Raw genomic sequence first — 13,907 nt, forward strand, 5'->3', positions numbered from 1 at the left:
ATTGTAATGTCCGTTCTTTATAACCAAAAATTACTTGTGTTTGTAAATGTATATATCCGAAGCGATATTTGTAGAATAGAGACTTTGAATGAATATTTGGCTTCATTTAGTTATCTTGAATATATTTTAACTGAGATTAGATGTGATTCTATATTTTTTATTGGTGATTTTAATGCAGACCCTTTTTCTGTTCGCTCATGGAATCACTTGATGGATTTTATGAAAGATAATCAACTTGAATGTTTTGATGTGTGTTCTCTGGATGACTCTACTTTCACATTTTTGTCCTTTGGGGCTAGCTATACCAAATGGTTAGTCCATATAGTTGGGAGAAAGGAAAATGTTACCTATGTGAAGAATATCAGAGTATTGTATGATATAATTGGTTCGAACCATTTGCCAGTAGAAGCTGAAGTGGTTGTTGATGCTGGAAGTCCTTGTACACCATCATATTTAGGTCCTGAAGACGGAAAAATTAGGTACTATGTTGACTGGGATAAACTTTCTACAAATGAACTTTGTCTTATTGGAGCCAATGTGATGTCTAGAGTGGGTAGCTTTGTAAGTAATGCATCATTTGACTGCTGTTCTTTGAGTTGTAGAGATTGTAAACATCTCAGGGAAATTGATTGTTTTTACTCTGCACTTGCAATGTCTGTAAAAGAGGAAAGCTCTCTTTACTCAAGGGCAATAAAGAGAAAATGTAAATATAAAGTGATACCTGTATGGAATCGTAATGTAAAATGTAAATACAAAACTTCCAGAATGGAATATTTAAAGTGGTTGCGGTCAGGAAAAATACATGCTGGCCCAGAGTTCGATCAAATGAGGGGAAGTCGCAAAATATTCAAAGAGGCATTAAATGAATGTAAGAGAAATTAATTTGCTGAGAGATCTTTATCGATTCAAGAAAAATTTGAGGACAAAGATATGAAACAATATGTAAGGAAAAAGAATAACAAAGCGAAACAATCAGAAATAATTGATGGGGAAAATAATATAGAAAATATAATACAGATTTTTAATAATAAATTTCTATCGTTTGATTTAAACAGTTCAAATGAACTCCCAGAAAATGAACTACTATTGAAATTAATTGAATATTGGATAAATAACAGAAAATTCAACATTAAAATATCATTAGATACGTTAAAAAGGTTGATTAAAAAATTAAAAATGGAATTGGTCATGACGGAATTCATGCTATTTTATTGAAAAGGGGTAGTGATCAGTTTTTGAGTTTGTTGTGTGATTTCATGAACGCCTGTTGTGGTCATTGTTACTTCCCTCTGGAATTACTTGGCGGCGATATTAATCCTACAATAAAGGACGTAAAAGGAAATGTTTCTGAATCATCGAACTACCGTCCAGTGATGCAGTCGTCACTTATCTTGAAACTCTTTGAAATGCATCTTTTAGAGGTTATGGAAGAAAAAATTAGTTTTAATTCATTGCAGTTTGGGTTTAAGGAGGGAACTTCCACTAGTGATGCATGCTTACTTTTTAAGGAAATAATAAACAGATACACAAGAATGGGTGAAGGCTTTTGGCCTGTTCATCGACCTTTCTAGGGCTTTTGATACTGTTAATTATTTCTTGTTGGGTGATATAATGATTAAAAGAAATGTAACACCAGATATTGATCTACTTCTAATGAATTACCCGAGAAACCAAAGAGCACGAGTTTTATGGAATGGGAATAAAGGGAAATACTTTTATATAGATACTGGTGTTAGACAAGGAGGTATACTTTCTCCTTTTCTATTCAAATTGTATATTGACCATATTTTGGAGGAAATTGTAAAAATAGATAAAGGATGCAAATGGGGTGTATTACGAGTGAACATCATAGCCTATTATTATTATTATTATTATTATTACTATCCAAGCTACAACCCTAGTTGGAAAAGCAGGAGGCTATAAGCCCAGGGGCTCCAACAGGGAAAAATAGCCCAGTGAGGAAAGGAAATAAGGAAATAAGTAAATGAAGAGAATAAATTAACAATAAATCATTCTAAAATAAGAAACAACGTCAAAACAGACATGTCATATAATAAACTATCAACAACATCAAAAACAAATATGTCATAAATAAACTATAAAAAGACTATGTCCGCCTGGTCAACAAAAAAGCATTTGCTCCAACTTTGAACTTTTGAAGTTCTACTGATTCAACCACCCGATTAGGAAGATCATTCCACAACTTGGTCACAGCTGGAATAAAACTTCTAGAGTACTGCGTAGTATTGAGCCTCGTGATAGAGAAGGCCCGGCTATTAGAACCAACTGCCTGCCTAGTATTACGAACAGGATAGAATTGTCCAGGGAGATCTGAATGCAAAGGATGGTCAGAGTTGTGAAAAATCTTATGCAACATGCATAATGAACTAATTGAACGACGGTGCCAGAGATTAATATCTAGATCAGGAATAAGAAATTTAATAGACCGTAAGTTTCTGTCCAACAAATTAAGATGAGAATCAGCAGCTGAAGACCAGACAGGAGAACAATACTCAAAACAAGGTAGAATGAAAGAATTAAAACACTTCTTCAGAATAGATTGATCACCGAAAATCTTGAAAGACTTTCTCAATAAGCCTATTTTTTTGTGAAATTGAAGAAGACACAGACCTTATATGTTTCTCAAAAGTAAATTTACTGTCGAGAATCACACCTAAAATTTTGAAAGAGTCATACATATTTAAAGAAACATTATCAATACTAAGATCCGGATGTTGAGGAGCCACCGTCCTTGACCTACTTACAATCATACTTTGAGTTTTGTTAGGATTCAACTTCATACCCCATAATTTGCACCATGCACTAATTCTAGCTAAATCTCTATTAATGGATTCACCAACACTAGATCTACATTCAGGGGATGGAATTGATGCAAAGAGAGTAGCATCATCTGCATATGCAACAAGCTTGTTTTCTAGGCCAAACCACATGTCATGTGTATATAGTATAAAAAGTAATGGGCCAAGAACACTACCCTGTGGAACACCGGATATGACATTCCTATAATCACTATGGTGCCCATCAACAACAACTCTTTGAGATCTATTACTTAAAAAATCAATAACAATGCTAAGAAACAACCCACCCACTCCCAACTGTTTCAGTTTGAAAACAAGGGCCTCATGATTAACACGGTCAAAGGCAGCACTAAAATCAAGGCCAATCATACGAACTTCCCGACCACAATCAAGGGATTTCTGTACAGCATTGGAGATTGTAAGAAGGGCATCACATGCTCCAAGGCCTTTACGAAAACCAAATTGCAAACTAGGGAGTAGATGATTACCTTCAGCAAACCTATTAAGACGTTTTGCCAGAAGACGTTCAAAAACTTTAGATAATATGGGAGTTATGGAAATTGGGCGGTAATCAGTGGGACTTGAGCTACCACAAACACATTTACATAGAGGAGTAACATTACCAATTCTCCAACTAGTGCTAAAAGCTCCTCTTCTTGCTAACTTGCGCAAAATAACAGATAACTTTGGAGCTAAGAAATCTGCTGTCTTTATAAAAAACAAAGGAAAAATACCATTTGGGTCTACACCTCCATAAGCATCAAGGTCCATCAACAGAGCTTTAATCTCACGAGATCGAAAAGCTAAACTAGTTAGTTTAGCCTCAGGAAAACAGGAATGAGGAAGTTCAAGTTTTTCATTACTCTGTTTACTGTCAAAAACATCAGCCAAAAGGGTTGCCTTTTCCTTTGGACAGTGAGTGACTGAGCCATCTGGTTTAAGTAAAGGAGGAACTGTTGCATCTACACCAAAGAGTGCAGATTTAAGGGTAGACCACCATTTATGTTCCTGAGTTGTACCAGAAAGTGTTTCTTTTATGGTTAAATTGTACTCCTTTTCAGTTGAGGCATAAACTCTCTGAGCAAAAGCTCGAAGCTGAGTATAGTTGTTCCAGGTCAAATCTGATCTGTTACCCTTCCAAAGTTGATAGGCCTCCTGCTTCTCCAAAAAAGCACGTCTACAATCATCATTGAACCACGGTTTGTCCTTCACTCGGTACCTTAGCACACGAGAAGGGATACGCCTATCAATTATGTTGACTAGATTCTCATTCAAAGGGACAACAGGATCTACACTATTATATAATTGTGACCAATTCAAGCACAAAAGATCATGCAAAATCCCATTCCAGTCTGCTTGGGATTTCATATAAATTTTACAAGAATATGATATATCAGGGACAGACTGCTCAGTCTTCACTAATAATGAAATCAAGGCATGATCAGATGTCCCGACTGGAGAACCAACCTTACCAGTTATAACGCCAGGGGAGTCAGTGTATACGAGGTCCAAGCAATTACCAGACCTGTGAGTAGCTTCATTTATGATTTGCTCACAGCCTGATTCAGAGGCAAAGTCTAAAGCTCTTAAGCCATGGCGATCGGTAGGAGAGATAGAACTTAACCACTCCCTATGGTGAGCATTAAAATCACCAACAAAGACAAAAGAAGCCTTTCTATCATCTTCTTGTATCTTAGCCATAATGGTAAGAAGACAATCGAAGATAGAATCATCCATGTCTGGATTCCGGTAGATCGAACATAAATAAAAGTTGTTATGCCTGCCACAAACTTTTATTACCTGAATCTCATGACATCCACATTGATAGCAGGACTTATGAGAAGCAGGGTACTCGGTCCTAATATACACCGCCATTCCCCTGGCCCTAGGGATGGCATCACGTTTCAACATTATTGGCTTCTTAAAACCAGTTATAAGGAGCTCAGATGAGTGCCTCATATTAGAAACCAAAGTTTCTGAGCACAAAAGAATATCATACTGTCTGGACGCAACTGTAAGGTCTTGGATATTTGCATGAAGACCACGAATATTGCAATACAGAAGACGACATTGACGAAATCTAGGACGTACTGGTCCCGGATTTCGCTCAATGTCTCCAGACAGCATAAGAATTAATAGAAATAAAAAAGAGACATCATACTTAAAAACTAGATTAACAAGAATTATAACAAAAACAATAGGTACAGAATTATAAACAAAGTGATTGATGATACCCATGGACTATAGTAAAAAGTCAGAAAAACTGGTCAACATGGAGGAGCCGATACACCATGCAAGGCTAAATACCCTCCAGGATAGCCACTTCAACTGAAGGGAGGACAGTAAGGATGGTTTTGAGAAGAAAAAGAATCAGAAAAAGGAAAAGACAACCTCTTGATAAACCACCAGGCATCCATGGCCCTTCTATTAAGCCTGCCCAACACACCATTTCAAAAAAACAAGAGGAAGAAAAAAAATAAGATAGAATAGTGTGCCTGAGTGTACCCTCAAGCAAGAGAACTCCAACCCAAGACAGTGGAAGACCATGGTACAGAGGCTATGGCACTACCCAAGACTAGAGAACAGTGGTTTGATATTGGAGTGTCCTTCTCCTAGAAGAGCTGCTTACCACAGCTAAAGAGTCTCTTCTACCCTTACCAAGAGGAAAGTACACTGAACAAATTGCAGTACAGTAATTAACCCCTTGGGTGAAGAAGTGTTAAGTATCTCATTGTTGTCAGGTGTATGAGGAAAGACGAGAATATGTAAAGAATAGGCCAAACTATTCTGTGTAAGTGTAGGCAAAGAAAAAATAAGCCGTGACCAGAGAGAGGGATCCAATGCATTACTGTCTGGCCAGTCAAAGGATCCAATACCTCTCTAGTGGTAGTATCTCAACGGGCGGCTGGTGCCCTGGCCAACCTACTACCTACTATGCTGTTGACATTGTTTTGTTGGCTGATACCAAAGATAATCTAAGCCTATTATATGAAAATTTAAAAAGAAAAATTGAAAAGGTGAAACTAATTATAAACACAAATAAAACAAAATGTATGATATTAAAAAGGGCTGATTTGGCTTCAAACCCAGTGAAGGTAACTCTTGGAGATGATGAGTTGGAAGTAGTAGAGGGTTATAAATATTTAGGTTTTCACATTGGAAATGACTTAATGGATATTTCAGATGTCAAAGTCAGGCTAAATTCTTTTTATTCTAAATTTAATTGGCTTTTTCGAAATTTTAATGATATATCTATTGAAGTGTTTTTATAGCTATTTAATTCTTATTGTAATCCTGATTATGGACTATCTGTTTGGAATATTGGCAAAATATTCAGAAAGCAGATTTTTAAAGGGTTTGAAGTAGCTTATGGTAAAGCATTAAAGAAGATGGTTGGGCTGCCTATATGTACAAGTAGTCGTGATGTGGCTGATATGTGCAATAAGCTATTATTAAGACCTCATGTTTTGTATGTGCAAGCCAGGTATTTTAAAAGACTTTTTAAAACTTCAAATCATATTCTTCGACTTGGTATGAGTTTTCTACGAGATGGAGTAAAAAACAGACGGAGAAACTTACTTAAATGGGTTAGAAGAGAGAGAGAGAGAGAGAGAGAGAGAGAGAGAGAGAGAGAGAGAGAGAGAGAGAGAGAGAGAGAGAGAGAGAGAGAGTGTGTTACCTAAATGGGCTGGCAGAGAGAGAGAGAGAGAGAGAGAGAGAGAGAGAGAGAGAGAGAGAGAGAGAAACTTAAATGGGCTAGGGGAGAGAGAGAGAGAGAGAGAGAGAGAGAGAGAGAGAGAGAGAGAGAGAAACTTAAATGGGCTAGGGGAGAGAGAGAGAGAGAGACTTAAATGGGTTAGGAGAGAGAGAGAGAGAGAGAGAGAGAGAGAGACTTAAATGGGCTAGGAGAGAGAGAGAGAGAGAGAGAGAGAGAGAGAGAGAGAGAGAGAGAGAGAGAGAGAGAAACTTAAATGGGTTAGGGGAGAGAGAGAGAGAGAGAGAGAGAGAGAGAGAGAGAGAGAGACTTAAATGGGCTAGGAGAGAGAGAGAGAGAGAGAGAGAGAGAGAGAGAGAGAGAGAGAGAGAGAGAGAGAGAGAGAGAGAGAGATACCAGGTAATTAAGGGGCGAGTGTTTTTACCGGAATAAGATTCATGATTGACGGAAATCGTGTCGTGTTATCTACCTTTATTTAAAATATATTTAAGATAAAACTTATCACAAACTTTCAAAGTATGTTTCAGTAATTTTAATCACATCAGATTGAATCAATTTTAATAATTCACACATAGAAGAATTTATGATCACTATTGAATCCTTTAGGTCATTGACAAGTAAATCTTAATTCTACTCTAATGATATTCAAAGCAAATGTCCTTTTTATGTAATATATATATGGTTGTGGTGGCCTGGTGGTAGCGTTCTTGCCTAGTGATTGCCAGACTGGGGTCGAGAACCGCTCAAACATGTTAGTTCCCTTCATCGCTGCAACATCACCATCCATGTGAGCTAAGCCTCCTGCCTAGTACATGGGTTTTGCCTAGCATTCGCATGGCAGCAGATCGATCCCCGCCTGGGACCGTAAGTTTAAGCTGTTTATTGGGGAAGCCACTGCTGTCGCAGGGCACCACAGTGGGGGTTTGGGCTTCCCCGGCTGACGTTCTGGTGAGTATCTATTCTGATGGAACTGGAACTGAAACCAGACACCTTTAAGGATGGGAAGTTTTGTGGAGCCTATAGGTCTATTTGTTGAGGCATCAGGAGCCACTGGTCCTAGCTTTGGTGGAAGGGGAGATTGGGCGCTGATCATGCGTAATACGGTCTGTCTCTAGGGCATTGTCCTCCTTGATAGGGCAAGGTGACTGTCTTTGGCCTCTGCCATTCATAAGCGGCCTTTAAACTGTATATATTTCAAATTATGTATTTTCGTATACATTACAAATGTATTTTCATTCCCTATCTGAATGGGGATACCTTAACGTGGTGAAAGGGTTTGTGTATCGTCATGATCAACAAAGCTGTACTAGTCAGGGCCATCGATACTAGGTTGGTTTGCTATAAGCATTCAGATAAAAGTCTCCCACCGTCACCAATCCGCAGTGACCAGCGCGTTGATGAAATGTAGCCAAACCCCAGGCATGAATAAGTACACATCTGAGGTCTTTGTCTTGCAGTGGACTAGAAACGGCTGCATTTGTTGTAGTTGTTGATGTATTTTCATAACACAAGGTAAGGTTATCAGGATATCATACATTTATTGCAGATACATTATACTCAAAACTTGGTACATAAGAGTAAGTGCTCCACCTCATGGGCCTATTGGGTTCCATTAACTTCCCCTCTGATTATAAAGATCGTAAAAAAAAAACTTTTTCTTCCTTCCGAATTGGAGTTGCGTGAAGAACATTTTTAGAAATAGGCAAAAAAAAAAATCAATAAAGAATTATACAAGTAAATGGAGAAGATATATATCATGAGGAGTCAGATAGAGATGTCAGACGCAAAAGTTGAGGGCCAAGCTTAACATTGGTCTGAACATTATGAAACTATTTAGAGAACTATCCTGTTAACTATGTTAATTCTTAACAAGTGGAGTTAAATAACGTACTTACTTACTTTTACTTTTAGGGGTTTATTTCTCGCCCTCCACCAAACACTAAAGGTCTGTTCAGGCGGGCCTTGGTGTGTGAAAAAAAAATAATAATTTCTTTCCAATTAATATTTTGCTCTGTATCGTTATCAGTTATTTCGCTAGCATTTGTATTCAGGCTTAATAGTTTTCAGATCACTATTAAAGCACTTTCTAAAAAGATAAGTCTTCAGGTTTTTCTTGAAAGCTGCCACATTATTGCTATTCTTGACATCGAGTGGAAGGTCGTTAAAGAGTCTCGGTGCAGCATAACTGAACGTTCTTCCTCCTATTGCATGATTCACACTAATTTTAAATTCAATTCTAGCCTTAACAGGTAACCAATGTAGATCCATCAATGCATGAGTTATTCTCTCCCTTAGTTTAATGCCTTTTATCAGTCTAGCCGCCCGGTTTTGCACATTTTGAAGGTTTCTTAGTAGTGTATTGGGCAATTTGTAGTACAGAGAATAGCAATAATCAAGCCTTGATATTACATGACTCATCACTAAAATTTTTGTACTGCCCTCTGTTAAATATTTTTTTAATAAATGCTATGTTTCTCAGGTGATAGTTACACACTTTCACTGTGTTCACAATTTGGTCCCTCATTGACAAATTACAGTCTATCAGTACACCCAAATTTTTCACAACAGGCACAATCCCAAGATCAGCATCACCAATTTTTATACTTTGAATTAACTGGTAATTCTTCAAAGCCACCTTTGTGCCAAAAAACATACATTCTGTTTTATCATCATTCAATTTGAGCTTTTTTCCTCTGCATCCATGTTTTTATTTCAGTCATTATCTCATCAATTTTCTTCTCTGTATCTTGTGTTGTTGAAATTGAGAGGTAAAACTGAGTATCATCTGCATATAGTTTAAAACCCACTTTTTGTTTTTTCAAGATGTGTGATAGCTCGATAGTATATATGTTAAACAAGATAGGGCCCAGAACACTACCCTGTGGTACACCCTTCATAAGAATTCTCTCATTGGATCGGTTTCCAGAAACTTCTACAATAGTCTTCCTGTTCACTAAGTAATCTCGCAAAAATTTCAGTGCTTCCTCAGTCACTCCAATAGACTTTAAGTCGTCAAGTAAGTACTCGTGCACATCAGTATCAAAAGCAGCACTAAGATCTAACATAATCAAAATTCCACACTTTCCCCCATCAAGAAGACCTATCATATCATTCATTATTGAGCACAAAGTAGTTTCTGTAGAATGATTAGCTCTGTAGGCCGATTGATTTTCCGGGAATACCTGTAACTCGTCAATATGCGCCTATAATTGCTCATTTATGACTTTTTCAATAAGTTTTGACATGTAGGATAAATTTGAAATGGGCCTATATGAAATTAGCTCGTTTACATCACCTTTCCCTTTGTAAATTGGCTTGATCAATGCAGTTTTTTCACAGCTAGGAAAACAGGATTGTGATATACTTAGGTTAATTATGTTCAGGTAAATATTATATACAACTTGCTTGTTTGGAGCTTCATTTATTGAACTGTTTGGGAAAGGGTCGTTTCCACAATATGTATTCTTCATCTCTTTCATAACCTTTAACAAGTCGCACATATTTATTTCCTTAAATTTTGTTAACTTCTTTCCCTCCTTCACTGGCATAGCTGACTGTCCTTCCAAGTGATTTTGGGGGAAACCTCTATAGATTTTATCAATTTTTTCATTAAAGAATATAGCAAAACTCTGCACAAACATTGTCAGGCAAGACATATTTTTTCTTTAATCCCATCAAATCATCAAGATTTTTGTGAAAGTCCTTCATGTTATTGGTTTTTTTACATACGCCGTTGTAGAATTTTCTTTTTGTTATTTCTAACAGGATGTTATAGTCATTTCTGGCCTTATTATATAGATTTCTGGCTTGTAAGGATTTGGCTCTTTTCCATCTACCTTCCATCTTACGTCTGTGTCCTTTTGCCTTTAATAGCTCACTATTATACCATCTAACATTTTCGCGTACCACTATTTGTTTGTTCTTTATGGGACACATGGTATCCTACATTTTTCCAAAATTGTCGTTGTATTTCTTGGTATAGCACCCAACACATTCTATGTCTACCATATGTTCACATTGTGTGTTCACACAAGACATTTGCGCTACACTAGCTTCAATAAAGTTCTCAGCATCAAAATTTTCCCGTTCCCTATATGTGATCCATTTTTACAATACTCTGGTGCAATTTATATTAACATTAAAGGTGATAAGTTTATGTGTTTTTGAGATCTCAAAGTCTGGTTCCACTTCAAGGTTTTTTATTAGATCTGAGTCTTTTCCACATATGACCAAGTCGAGTGTATGACCACCTACTGACGTTGATACCAAAACACTGTTTACTTGTTTACTTGTTTACTTGTTTTGGGTTTAAATCCAACCCTCCACTGAAGTCGAGTGAACTACTTCTCGGGCGGGTCCATATTAATCATCTAACGAAACATTTTCATTATAACTTATACAATTCTTTGATTGTAGTATCTTCCAAATCATATGATCTTGTGAAAAGTAATGTCTTTAGTTTCTTCTTAAATTCAATTGCTCCCTTTAGGTCCTTCATTTCAGTTGGCAGTTTATTATAGTGTCTAGGCGCACAGTAGCTAAAAGCCCTTTCACCAAATTTACTATTTGTTCTTGGTTCAGATAGCCTATGTTTGTCACTCATGTGTCTTGTGTTAACATTTGTTCCTAGTTCTAGTTTATTCAGGCATTCTTTTAGATATTTTGGTTCATTTTGGTTCAGTATCTTAAACGTTAGTAAGAGTAGCTTGTATTCAATTCTCGCTTTTACCGGTAGCCAGTGTAACTTAATTAGTGCAGGGGTAATTCTTTCCCTATTGTGTAGTCCTTTTATTAATCTGGCGGCTCTGTTTTGTACTCTCTGAATTTTCTTCAGCTGATAATTTGGCAAGCCATAGAACAATGAGTTGCAGTAATCAATTCTTGAAAATATGTGGTGATAAATGAGTATGGCAATAGATTTTTCATCTAAGTATTTACTAATAAATGCTATGTTTCTAATATGATAGTTACAATTTCTTACCATGTTATTTATATGTTCGTTCATTGTCAGTCTATTATCCATGATTACTCCAAGATTTCTGACAGATTTCTTTAGGTCAATGATCGATTGACCTATTTCAATTCTTTGGAAGCATTCGACTCTTTTTATATCTTTTTCATTTCCAAAAATAATACATTCACTTTTGTCTTCATTGAGCTTGAGCTTTTTTGTTAACATCCAAGCTTTAATGTCATTCATTATTTCATGTATCTTTCTTTTAGCTTCATCAACTGATTCTATTGGGAAATAGAATTGTGTATCATCAGCGTATATTTTAAACTTAACTCTGTGAGTTTCAAGTATATTTGCCAGTTCAATCGTGTAAATTTCAAACAGGAGAGGACCTAGTACACTGCCTTGAGGCACCCCTTTGGTTAGTTTTCTTGTCTCAGATTCAACATTTGATATTACTACTTTAACTTTGCGCTTTTCAAGATAACTCACAAACCAGTCGTGTGCTCGTTCTACGATACCCACAGCTTTAAGGTCTTCCATCAGATATGTATGTTCTACAGTATCAAATGCTGCACTTAGATCAAGCATTACAAGAATGCAACACTTGCCATTTGTTATAATTTCTGTTATGTCATTTTTTATCGCTAATATTGTTGTTTCTGTGGAGTAATTTTCTCTGTATGCAGATTGATCATCAGGTATGACATTAGATTTTTTCAGATATTTCCAGGTTTGTTCATGTACAGCAGTTTCAATAATTTTCGAAAAATATGACAGATTTGATATTGGCCTATATGAACTTAAATTGTCTGCATCACCTTTTCCTTTATACACAGGCTTGATACACGCAACTTTTTCACAGTCAGGGAAAACTGCCTGTGTTAGACTCATATTTACCATGTTTCGATAGGTCTCTTGCAGTCTAGTGAAATTTTCTGCATCCTTTACATCATTAATTGGAAATGGATCATTTCCACAGTAGGTTTTTTTTACTTTCTTTATTATTCTCATATAATCACTCTGACTTAACTCTTTGAATACCCTTAGCTTATTTACACCTGTTGCTGATGTATTCCTTTGCTCTGTTGTGCTGATGTTGTGAAAACTGGAGCAGATTTGGTTTATTTTTTCCTCAAAATAGTTAATAAAACCATTTGCTAGGCATTTAGGATCATTAGTTATATCGGGCAACACTATTTCTGTCTTTAGACCTAATAGTTTCTTTATGTTCTTATGTATTTTCCTTGGGTCATTTTCATTGCACACTTTTTTATAATAGGCCTTTTTTTTAACTAAGATAAGGTAATTGTAGCGATTTCTAGCTGCTTTGTAATGTTGCCAGTTTTCATTATTTTTATTTCTTTTCCATTTATCCTCCATTTTTCTTTTTCTTTTTTTCTCTTCGTGTAATTCATTATCAAACCAGTTCGATTTTTCTTTAATTGTGATTATTTTTGTTATTTCCGGGCATCTATTATTATAATTAGTTGCAAGTATAGTTTTACTTCTATCAGTAATGCAGTTTATACAGGATTGTCCCTCTACAAGGGTGTGATTCTCTTCACAGTTACAGACTGGTGTTATCTCTTTTATATCCTCTAGGCTTTGTTCAATGAACTCTTTTGGATCAAAGTTAGTCTTGATTCTGTATGTGATTTCCTTCTGTATTGCATTATTTTTTCTAACGTCTATTTCATAAGACATCAACTTATGCATTGGGGATATAGAGCAGTCAGGTTCAATCTCCATATTTAGTATGATGTTGTTGTTTTTGTTTACTATAACTAGATCTAGTATATGATTAGACTGAGCTGTTGGTTCAGACACTATGTTTTCAAGGTCGTGGTTGTCAATCAATTCTCTAAATTCATTGACATATGGGTCTACTCTGTTATCAAGATGTAGGTTGAAATCACCACATATAACTATATTTCGATTGTCATTGAATGTATCTAGTAAGTTATTAAATTCATCTAGAAACATTCTTTTGCTTTTGCACGGTGGTCTATAGAGTATAACTATTTGTAGATTTACATTTCGAGATAAAATTTTAATATTCATATATTCAAATGAATTAACTATGAGATGATTTCTTACTGTAACTTTGTATGATTTCTTTATTAAGATTCCAATGCCACCACCTCTTTTGTTTTCTCTTGGTTCATGATAAAAGTTATAAGATTTAGGTGTCATTTCATTTATTTTCGATCTGTCACTCACATTACCACTCAACCAAGTTTCAGTTAATAAGCAAATATCCACATCTTGATCACTTACGACTTCCTTAATGATATGAGTTTTGTTGCCAATGGATTGTATATTTATTAGATTACATAATATTTTCTTAATCGAAAATATCTCAAATACTTCCTTGAGTTCTTTAGCCTTATTATCATTTTCATCATCTACCCAACAG

The sequence above is a fragment of the Palaemon carinicauda genome, chromosome 28, assembly GCF_036898095.1.
Source record: "Palaemon carinicauda isolate YSFRI2023 chromosome 28, ASM3689809v2, whole genome shotgun sequence".
Lineage (NCBI taxonomy): Eukaryota > Metazoa > Arthropoda > Malacostraca > Decapoda > Palaemonidae > Palaemon > Palaemon carinicauda.